The sequence below is a fragment of the Dermochelys coriacea genome, chromosome 3 (assembly GCF_009764565.3).
Source record: "Dermochelys coriacea isolate rDerCor1 chromosome 3, rDerCor1.pri.v4, whole genome shotgun sequence".
Lineage (NCBI taxonomy): Eukaryota > Metazoa > Chordata > Testudines > Dermochelyidae > Dermochelys > Dermochelys coriacea.
The window spans coordinates 40400958-40411778 of NC_050070.1; the positions used below are offsets into that span (position 1 = coordinate 40400958).

The 10821-nt window shown below is 40.1% G+C and overlaps 1 protein-coding gene across 4 annotated transcripts in view; it reads left to right on the forward strand.

Annotated features, from left to right (window-relative positions):
• DLGAP2 (DLG associated protein 2) overlaps nucleotides 1-10821 on the forward strand; it is a 725030-nt gene that overhangs the window by 469549 nt on the left and 244660 nt on the right. The window lies entirely within an intron of this gene.

Sequence of the window (10821 nt, forward strand, 5' to 3'; positions counted from 1 at the left end):
TCACCTCCCATTGTTTTTGATTCCTGGAGGAGCTATAGGAACCCTCACCCTTGCCGTCGCTTACAGTTGTGGGCCCTCAGCAATACATACACGATTAATACACTTAATACAGTATGGTCCTGTCAAGGTTCCTTCCCCACTCTGAATTCTAGGGTAGAGATGTGGGGACCTGCATGAAAGACCCCCTAAGCTTATTCTTATCAGCTTAGGTTAAAACTTCCCCAAGGTACAAACTTTTACCTTTTGTCCTTGGACCTTATGCTTCCATCACCAAGTGTGTTAAACAAAGAACAGGGAAAGAGCCCACTTGAAGACATATTCCCCCCAAAATATCCCCCCAAGCCCTAACCCCCTTTCCTGGGGAAGTCTTGATAAAAATCCTCACCAATTGAACACAGACCCAAACCCTTGGATCTTAAGAACAATGAAAAAGCAATCAGGATCTTAAAAGAAGAATTTTAATTAAAGAAAAAGAATCACCTCTGTAAAATCAGAATGGTAAATACCTTACAGGGTAATCAGATTCAAAATAGAGAATCCCTCTAGGCAAAACCTTAAGTTACAAAAAGACACAAAAACAGGGATATACATTCCATTCAGCACAGATTATTTACCAGTAATTTAAACAAAAAGAAATCTAACGCATTTCTAGCTAGATTACTTACGAACAAGTTCTAATACTCCTTTCCTGTTCTGTTCCCGGCAAAAGCATCACACATACAGACAGATCCTTTGTTCCCCCGCCCCACACTCCTCCAGCTTTGAAAGTAACTTGTCTCCCCATTGGTCATTTTGGTCAGGTGCCAGAGCGGTTATCTTTAGCTTCTTAACCATTTACAGGTGAAAGGGTTTTGCCTCTGGTCAGGAGGGATTTTATAGTTCTGTATACAGAAAGATGGTTACCCTTCCCTTTATATTTATGACAGGTCCCCAAAGATATTGCAGGTGATTGAAATGTCTGTCACACCACTGACTCACTTAAAGAGGGATTTAAAACAGGCATGTTACTATCAGTTTGTACAGTGCCTGGTCAAGGCCTCTAAACACTACTGCCATACAACTAATAAAGGATAAATAAAAATTAAGAATCTTACATTCAAGTTTCAATGCCACAAAATCTACTTATTTAGCTCCGCCATCTTATATTTTCTTCACAGATGAACGATGTCCAGTTGTTCAAGGTTTAACAGCAGAAGCTGTTTGTTTAACTTCAAATTACAATAAAATGTAAGGGTCAAAAATAAAGTTAACATAATCCTTGGCTCCACAGATGCAAGGCTTTATCTCACCAAATGAAGCTTGAGGCTTGATGATGGCTTCTCGTTGAAGGACATTCTTTCTGACTGCCGGGCTCATTGCTGGTCCTTTCTTCATGCTGAGGCTTCTTGGTCTGTCTGGTCTCTGCCCTGTCTCCATTTTCCTGTGTTCTTTGGACTCTGTGGCCTTCAAATTTATCTTTTTGATATTCTTCTGTTGTGTACAGGATCTTTTTTTCCTGTTGCATAATGAGATTTTGTCACAGTTGCCTGAGATTCAAGTTTTATACCCTGAAACTTGTGCTCTCTCTGAATGCACTGAAGTTGGAGAAATCCCCTTATTCTTACCTCCTTATTCCATATTTCTGATTATTTATGTAATACAATAACCAATAATAAGAGAGAGTTATTCCTTTTTAGGCTGAGGTAGTATTTGGAGTCTTGCAGGTTGTTGATATTAGGAGGAAAAATTGATGATGGAATCAGGTATTTCTCTGATGCAATCGGGTATTCTCACAAAAAATGTTCGTGAAGTCCTGTTTTCCCAAACAGTGGGAATCAAACGAGGAGATTATTTACTTGCTTATAATTCCAAGCCTCTTTCCAGCCAGCGCTCTACCCCAAAAGCTCTCTCTCAGCTTTCTTTCAGGGCCACATTATCAGCGTTTCTCTTGATTTTCTCCTTTTTCTGCTAGCTTTTCTGCTTCTGTTTAACAGACATGTGCACGGTTCAACCAAACAATATCCAGCCCCTGCATTTGCACTCACACCCCAGGGAAAACCCCTCAGACCACATGCCTCAAAACTCCTACCAAGGCCTCGCCATGCTCATCTGTGATTTGGGCAGTGGCTTCTATTGTTTTAGCATTTCATAAACAGTTCCCTCATTTAGCTTGAATTCATAGATACTAAAGTCAGAAGGGACCATTCTGATCATCTAGTCCGACCTCCTGCACAGCGCAGGCCACAGAATCTCACCCACCCACTCCTACGAAAAAACTCACCTATGTCTGAGCTATTGAAGTCCTCAAATCGTGGTTTAAAGACTTCAAGGAGCAGAGAAGCCTCCCTCAAGTGACCCGTGCCCCATGCTACAGAGTAAAGCGAAAAACATCCAGGGCCTCTCCAATCTGCCCTTTAGGAAAATTCCTTCCCGACCCCAAATATGGCGATCAGCTAAACCCTGAGCATATGGGCAAGATTCACCAGCCAGATACTACAGAAAATTCTTTCCTGGGTAACTCAGATCCCATCCATCTAATATCCCATCTCAGGGGATTAGTCCTATTTACCCTGAATATTTAAAGATCAATTACTTACCAAAATCCCATTATCCCATCATACCATCTCCTCCATAAACTTATCGAGTAGAATCTTAAAACCAGATAGATCTTTTGCCCCCACTGCTTCCCTTGGAAAGCTATTCCAAAACTTCACTCCTCTGATGGTTAGAAACCTTGGTCTAATTTCAAGTCTAAACTTCCTGGTGGCCAGTTTATACCCATTTGTTCTTGTGTCCACATTGATGCTGAGCTGAAATAATTCCTCTCCCTCTCCTGTATTTATCCCTCTGATATATTTATGGAGAGCAATCATATCCCCTCTCAGCCTTCTTTTAGTTAGGCTAAACAAGCCAAGCTCCTTAAGTCTCCTTTCATAAGACAAGTTTTCCATTCCTCGGATCATCCTAGTAGCCCTTCTCTGTACCTGCTCCAGTTTGAATTCATCCTTTTTAAACATGGGAGACCAGAACTGCACACAGTATTCTAGGTGAGGTCTCACCAGTGCCTTGTATAATGGTACTAAAACCTCCTTATCCCTACTGGAAATGCCTCTCCTGATGCATCCCAAAACCGCATTAGCTTTTTTCACAGCCATATCACATTGGCAGCTCATAGTCATCCTATGATCAACCAATACTCCAAGGTCCTTCTCCTCTTCCATTACTTCTAATTGATGCGTCCCCAACTTATAACTAAAATTCTTGTTATTAATCCCTAAATGCATAACCTTACACTTCTCACTATTAAATTTCATCCTATTAGTATTACTCCAGTTTACAAGGTCATCCAGATCCTCCTGTATAATATCCCGATCCTTCTCTGAATTGGCAATACCTCCCAGCTTTGTATTATCTGCAAACTTTATTAGCACACTCCCACTTTTTGTGCCAAGGTCAGTAATAAAAAGATTAAATAAGATTGGTCCCAAAACCGATCCCTGAGGAACTCCACTGGTAACCTCCCTCCAGCCTGACAATTCTCCTTTCAGTAGGACCCGTTGCAGTCTCCCCTTTAACCAATTCCTTATCCACCTTTTGATGTTCATATTGATCCCCATCTTCTCCAATTTAACTAAGTCCCCATGTGGCACAGTATCAAACGCCTTACTGATATCTAGGTAAATTAGATCCACTGCATTTCCTTTATCTAAAAAATCTGTTACTTTTTCAAAAAAGGAGATTAGATTGGTTTGGCATGATCTACCTTTTGTAAAACCATGTTGTATTTTGTCCCATTTACCATTGACTTCAATGTCCTTAACTAATTTCTCCTTCAACATTTTTTCCAGGACCTTGCATACTACAGATGTCAAACTAACTGGCCTGTAGTTACCCGGATCACTCTTTTTTCCTTTCTTAAAAATAGGAACTATATTAGCAATTCTCCAATCATTCGGTACTACTCCTGAGTTTACAGATTCATTAAAAATTCTTGCTAATGGGCTTGCAATTTCAGGTGCCAATTCCTTTAATATTCTTGGATGAAGATTATCTGGGCCCCCCGATTTAGTCCCATTCAGCTGTTTGAGTTTCGCTTCTACCTCAGATATGGTAATATCTACAGCCATATCCTCATTCCCATTTGTCATGCTACCATTATCCCTAAGATCCTCTTTAGCCTTATTAAAGACTGAGGCAAAGTATTTGTTTAGATATTGGGCCATGCCTAGATTATCTTTAACCTTCATTCCATCCTCAGTGTTTAGCGGCCCCACTTCTTCTTTCTTAGTTTTCTTCTTATTTATATGGCTATAGAACCTTTTCCTATTGGTTTTAATTCCCTTTGCAAGGTCCAACTCTACTCGACTTTTAGCCTGTCTCACTTTATCCCTACATGTTCTGACCTCAATTAGGTAGCTTTCCTTGCTGATCCCTCCCATCTTCCACTCCCTGTATGCTTTCTGCTTCTTCTTAATCACCTCTCTAAGATGCTTGCTCATCCAGCTTGGTCTACAACTCCTTCCTATGAATTTTTCCCCTTTCTTGGGATACAGGCTTCTGATAGCTTCTGCAGCTTTGATTTAAAGTAATCCCAGGCCTCCTCTACCTTTAGATCCATAAGTTCTTCAGTCCAATCCACTTCCCTAAATAACTTCCTTAATTTTTGAAAGTCAGCCTTTTGAAATCAAAAACTCTAGTTGCAGATTTATTTTTGTTAATCCTTCCATTCAGTTTGAACTGAATTAGCTCATGATCACTTGAGCCAAAATTGTCCCCTACAACCATTTCTTCTATGAGGTCCTCGCTACTTACCAAAATTAAATCTAAAATGGCATCCCCTCTAGTCGGTTCAGCAACTACTTGATGAAAGAATCCATCAGCTATCGCATCTAGGAAAATCTGAGCCCTATTATTATTACTAGCACTGGTCCTCCAGTCTATATCTGGGGAGTTAAAGTCTCCCATGATCACGCAGTTTCCATTAGTATTTACTTTATTAAAAATGTTAAAAAGGGCTCAATCCATATCCAAATTAGATCCCAGAGGTCTATAGCACACCCCAAGTACTATCGTAGGAGAGGCTTTACTAGTTATTTTCCCCAATGTAATTTTTGCCCAGACGGACTGTGTCTTATCCATTGCATCACTTCTTATTTCTTTACATTCTACCTCATCATTGATATACTATGCTACTCCACCACCTTTACTTTTGTTTCTGTCTTTCCTAAACAGCACATACCCTTCAATACCTGTAGTCCAGTCATGACTACTATTCCACCATATTTCTGTTATCCCTATAATATCTGGTTTCACTTCCTGCACCAATAGCTCTAGTTCCTCCATTTTGTTACCTAGGCTCCTCGCATTGGTGTACAAACATCTTAATTTTTGCCATTTGGCCTCGCTCACATTTTGTACCCTATTAGGCACAGTCATTCTACAGCCAGTATAACCTATTAGACTAGTATCCACACTGCCCTCGCTCCTTATATACGTTCTCCTACCCACGGCTGTATCCTTTCTTACTTCGTCTTCTTCCCTCTCAATGCTAAAATCTGGCGTGGAGATTACCTGGACATCTCCCAACCATCTCCACCAAATTCCTAGTTTAAAGCTCTCTTTATCAATTGTGCCAGCCTCCATCCTAGAATTTTTTTTTCTTCCCTACTCAGATGAAGTCCATCCCGAGAGAACTGTCCTCTGTCCGTGAATGCCTCCCAGTGGCCATACATCCCAAAGCCCTCCTTATAGCACCACTGCCTAAGCCATCTGTTGACAGTCATAATCTTGTCACACCTTTGTTGCCCTTCTCTAGGAACAGGAAGGATCCCACTAAAGATCACCTGAGCCTCAATTTCCTTAAGCATCTTCCCCAGCCTAGCATAGTCTCCCTTAATACTTTCCAGCGAGAATCTAGCCGTATCATTTGTTCCCACATGAAGGATAATTAGGGGATTCTTTCCCGCTGCCTTTAGGATCCTTTTCAACCTCAGGTCTACATCCCGTATCTTAGCACCCGGAAGACAGCACACCCTTCTATTCTCTGGATCAGCTCTAGTTACAGGCCTGTCTATTCTTCTCAGTAAAGAGTCCCCTATCACATAGACCTGCCTTTTCCTGGTGACAGTGCTATTCTCCAGTTGCTCCCCTGTTCCCTCTGGCTGCAAGTTCTTTCCATTCCTATTTTCCCTTATAATCCTCTTCAACCCATCCTGTATCCTCCTGGGGCTCATATTTGGTGTAGTATCCCTTGACTCTTCCGCTTTTCCTATAGGACTAGCCTCTCTTCTCTTCTTCCTTGCCCTTCCACCTTCAGCGACTACCTGCTGAGCCCCTTCTTCATTTTCCAACTCTGCAAACCTGTTCCTAAGCTCTATTTCTCCTTCACTAGCCTGTCTTTTCCTCTGCCTGGTTCTTTTAGTCACGTGCTTCCACTGACCACTTTCCTCACCCAGTCTCCCCTCAAAATTCCCCAGCCCTGCTTCCATCTGTAAGTCTGAGCTTTTCCCTTCAGATACCTCATGTCTTTGCTCCATCATCTGCTCAAACCCCTTCCTAAACTTCCCAGACTTTCCACCTGCATCTTTTCCTCCATCAGCTCTATCAGATGGCATTTCATGCAGAAAAAACTCTTACCAGGTCCCCCCTCCAGGATCATGTACATACCACAGCTTCCACATCCAGTCATCCTCAATGTGTCTTCCACTACAGGAGTCACTCCCACAGCTGCCTCCGTATCTGTCGTCACCTTCCCACCTAAGTCCTGTTAATCTGGGAAACACAAGCCACACCAAAAAGACCACCCCTCCCCAGCAAAAGCAAACCCCAAACAAGCGCAAGCACCACAATACAAACTCCCCTTTCAAACTCCCCTGTTTACAGCTCTGTTTGCTAGCTCCTGTGCCGCTGCAGCTGTCTGGATTGAAGGCTGCTATCATGCCAGAGCTTAAAACAGTTTTGTGACTTCCCATAGATCAAAGACACATCCCTGAGAGGCCTCAGCTCCAGCATAACATTAATAAATAATATAATACACCGATAAGTATAATGAGTAGAAATATGTGAAGCTGTGCATCTCTTACAGCTCATGAAAGATGAAACAATGGCTTCATACAGTGCCTCTAACCCAGAAATAAATTTCAGTTGAATCATTTTAAAAAATAATTTTTGCATTAATACTGAAGGTTTCATTCACATAATATACTGTGTTTTATTTTGTAGCTCACACTGATCATGTAAATGTCTTAATGTCAAGAGACCATCACTTTCTAAGCCAATCACTAAGATGAAACCTTTTCATGCCAGTTTGCAACTCTTGGTTTGCCAGTCTGCCAATATTAACACTTAGCAAAGGATTCAATAGGTAGTTTTCACCAGTTGCAAGAATATCCATTACTTTTACTGTCATATTAAGGCCCTAGTCCAGGGAGGTGCTCACTCCCCTCAGATCCCAGTGATTTTAATGGGAAGTTATAAGCATTCATCACATTGCAGGCAATAAGAGAACAATTTGGACTCAATATAAGGTAGCGCTTTGACAGCTAGGTTTTGTTATTTACAATATTCTACATTATTTTGTTCACTTATTTTTTTTCTTCTACATTGGTTTGATCTGGACTGTCGTCTGAACAGATTGTTTCTCTCAGGGCTTGTGTGCATTTACACTGCACCCAGTCATAGAATGGACCTTTTGTATTGGAATTCCACTGTTCCATTGTAAGTCTTAAACTACCTGTTTGATTCAGTATTTTTGAAGATGGTTTGTTTGCAGTGCATTGCAACTTTTTCCACCTGTGCTGATAGAATAAAAACGATATAGATTTATTATTGACTGGCTGACAAACTCCAATCCACTGTTTGCTCAAAATACTGCTGGCAGCTTCCTGTAATATACACAGCATGTACACATTATTCTAATTGTGTACAAATGACATGCTTGATACAGAATTAATGAACATTGCAGTAGAAAAGGTGATACTGTATAAGACTAATACTAATAATTAATAATACTTGGCTCTTGCATAGCTCCAAAGAGCAGATAAGTCTAATGATTTCCATTTTACAGATGGGAAAACTGAGGAACAAGCATGAAGCAACTTACATAAAGTCACCAAGCAGGCCAGCAGCAGAGCTGAAAATAGGATCAAAGTTTCCTGGTGCCAATCTAGTGCCCTATCCACTAGGTCATACTGCCTGCTAACTTAACTCTTTGTGAATTGTAGCCCAAGAGCAACTCTCCAGCATAAACTTAGTGTGCCACTGAAGTTTAAGAAATCTAACTACTGATATCTCTTGATTGCTATTCAGCATTTTCTTATGGACTTGGGTAATCAGTGGGAGGTTGAGGGAGGAATGCTGAGTTACAGTTTTATACAGTTCTTGAATTTGGTAAGAATCTTTTTTTTATTTTTTTTTATTCCAATTATTATGCAACACACTATAAGGCATAACTTGGAAACTTACCATAGCAGTTTGAGGTAGTGTACATCATACTTAAGGAGGTCAGTTTAGTTCTACTTTATTGAATTCCCTATTTTATTTTTTTATTGATTATGTTATATTATCTAGTTTTCAACACACACAGCCAGATGATTGGAGGGGAAATTGAAATGGAAGTTATAGTATGTGTCAAGTATGACTGAGCCATTTAATACTGGTTTTTTTTTCTTGCTCATTTGGTTCCTGCAGGCTAAATATGGCAGGGTTCACAGCATTTTTATATTCTTGAGATGAAATGTTGAGATGGTATGTGCTGCTCCACGGTTGTTGACATTAATAAGAATGGTGAGCTCTTATGAAGAGGGGAACTTGATCACATTAATAAATTATACCTAGGATCTAATTCTGCCCTTGGCTGAATCCACCAGGATCCCTTCTGATTTAGTGGGAGCTCTAGGGTATGTTTCCAAGGACAAAATTTGGTCCTTAATCCTTAGAGCACTGGCTGCTCCCTGGGAGCTAGTACAGCCTGAGAGCTGTGGTTACTGCCAAACTGCTGGGAAGTAATGTGCTGTGGTGGATGGAGGGTTTCTGGCTGTTGTGAGATAGTACAGGTTAGGACTTTAAGGAATGAGTCCCAGCCTACCTCTTGTCCTGATGGTGATCTAATTTTCATGCCTTATTTTGGCCAGGAACCATCAGAGAAAGGTGGGACACATTGGGATCTAAAGCTTGCGGGAGAGGAGAAGTGATGTAGGACCCAGAATGGCTACATGCAGAAAGATAGGTTGAGCAGTGGAAGAGGATATATGTCATCAATATTCAGATGCTGACCTGCTGAGAGAGGAAGCAAGGTATTTTGGTGATTGGTGCAAAAAGAAGAAAGAAGAAGTCTAAGGATATGGGAGGGATCTCCAAAAGAAGAGGAGAAGCAAAAAGGTAGGGATTCTAGTGGAGTGGAAAGAGTGGTACTGCTATAGAAACATCCTCATTCTTTCTGAGGTATAGCCAGCCAATAGAGAACAACCTGTTTAAACATAGTACCTGATGCTGCTTTCACTGATGTCAGCAGGAAGAAAACTCCCATCAATATCAGTAGAAGCAGGATTGGGCCCAAAAATTAGTAATAGATTTGCTTAATTTCAATCTAATCTCTTCAAATATAGCCATGGGCATGTGGATATATATGGAAAGTTTGAAAGAATAGTAAACTGTTTGAGCTGGAGGGAGACCGAGAAATCTAAATTTCATTTTAGAGTATATTTTTAATGTCCTATAACTCATAGACAATTTGACTGTTTCTACAAAGTCTGAAGCTAACTATTCTCCTTTCCCTCCAGTAAATCTGGCCATTTTCAGATCATACTTTATTTTCCAAGCCAAGATTTGGGGTGGGGGGAGCTAAAATAGGACGTTATAATGGGAGATGACTGCAATCATCTCTCCATAATTAAAACAGACTTGAAAAAGGATTTTTTTCTCCTTGAACCACAACATCAGCATGTTGATCTGACAAACCTTTGGCCTCCAAAAGAGTCCTGGCTTTAAATTGGAATATCATCCATTTAGAACTTTACCACTTTAAACTTCCTGAGACATCTTGGGAGTAGAACTAATTCCAAATATGCATTTGCTTATACACACAAAGTCTATTAGCGTATTAAGGCAATTAATTAAAAGTTTCTATTTCAGGTTCTAAAAATATCCCACATATAATATTGAGAATATTTTTTCTTTTTCAAGCATCGCTGCCATTTTGTCAGCAATATTAATTATATTGTTTTATTTAAATAATTTGGATAATGCATATCCATATTTTATTTGGCTTTCCTATTGCAATAATGGAACTAACTCACTGTATAGGTTGTTCTATTCTTTCAATAACTCCCGTATAATCAAAGTTCAATTTTTACTTTAGCTGTTAAATCTAGAGTAAATTTTCATGTTGGTGGGTGGATCACTCCTGTATAATCTGTCAGTCTTAATCTGTTGTCTTCCTTCTAAACACCCCATGCCTTGGAAGACATCTGAGGATTCTCCCAGTATGTTGTCTGTACTCTCTGTGTTTAGTTCTGTGGCATTTACAACAAACTACTACTTGTACCAGCTTCATGCCTGCCAGGTTTTTAATCCTAACAGAGGTCATATATCTGCATTTCCTGTATGGAAAGTTAAGTTTAGTGTTTTTTCAAATAAGCTGTATTAGTCACTTTGCATGCCTTTGCCCTGTTATTTTATATTCTCCTGATAATTAGACAAGCTTTGCTTCAGATTTCTCTGGAGACTATTAAACATCTCTCAGTAGTAGTATTTTTGGAGGTTGCAAAATTTATGCATAATCTATGCCAAATCCCCTTTATCTTCTGCCTCCTGTTCCTTTCCCCACGTAAAAGCATTATTAAC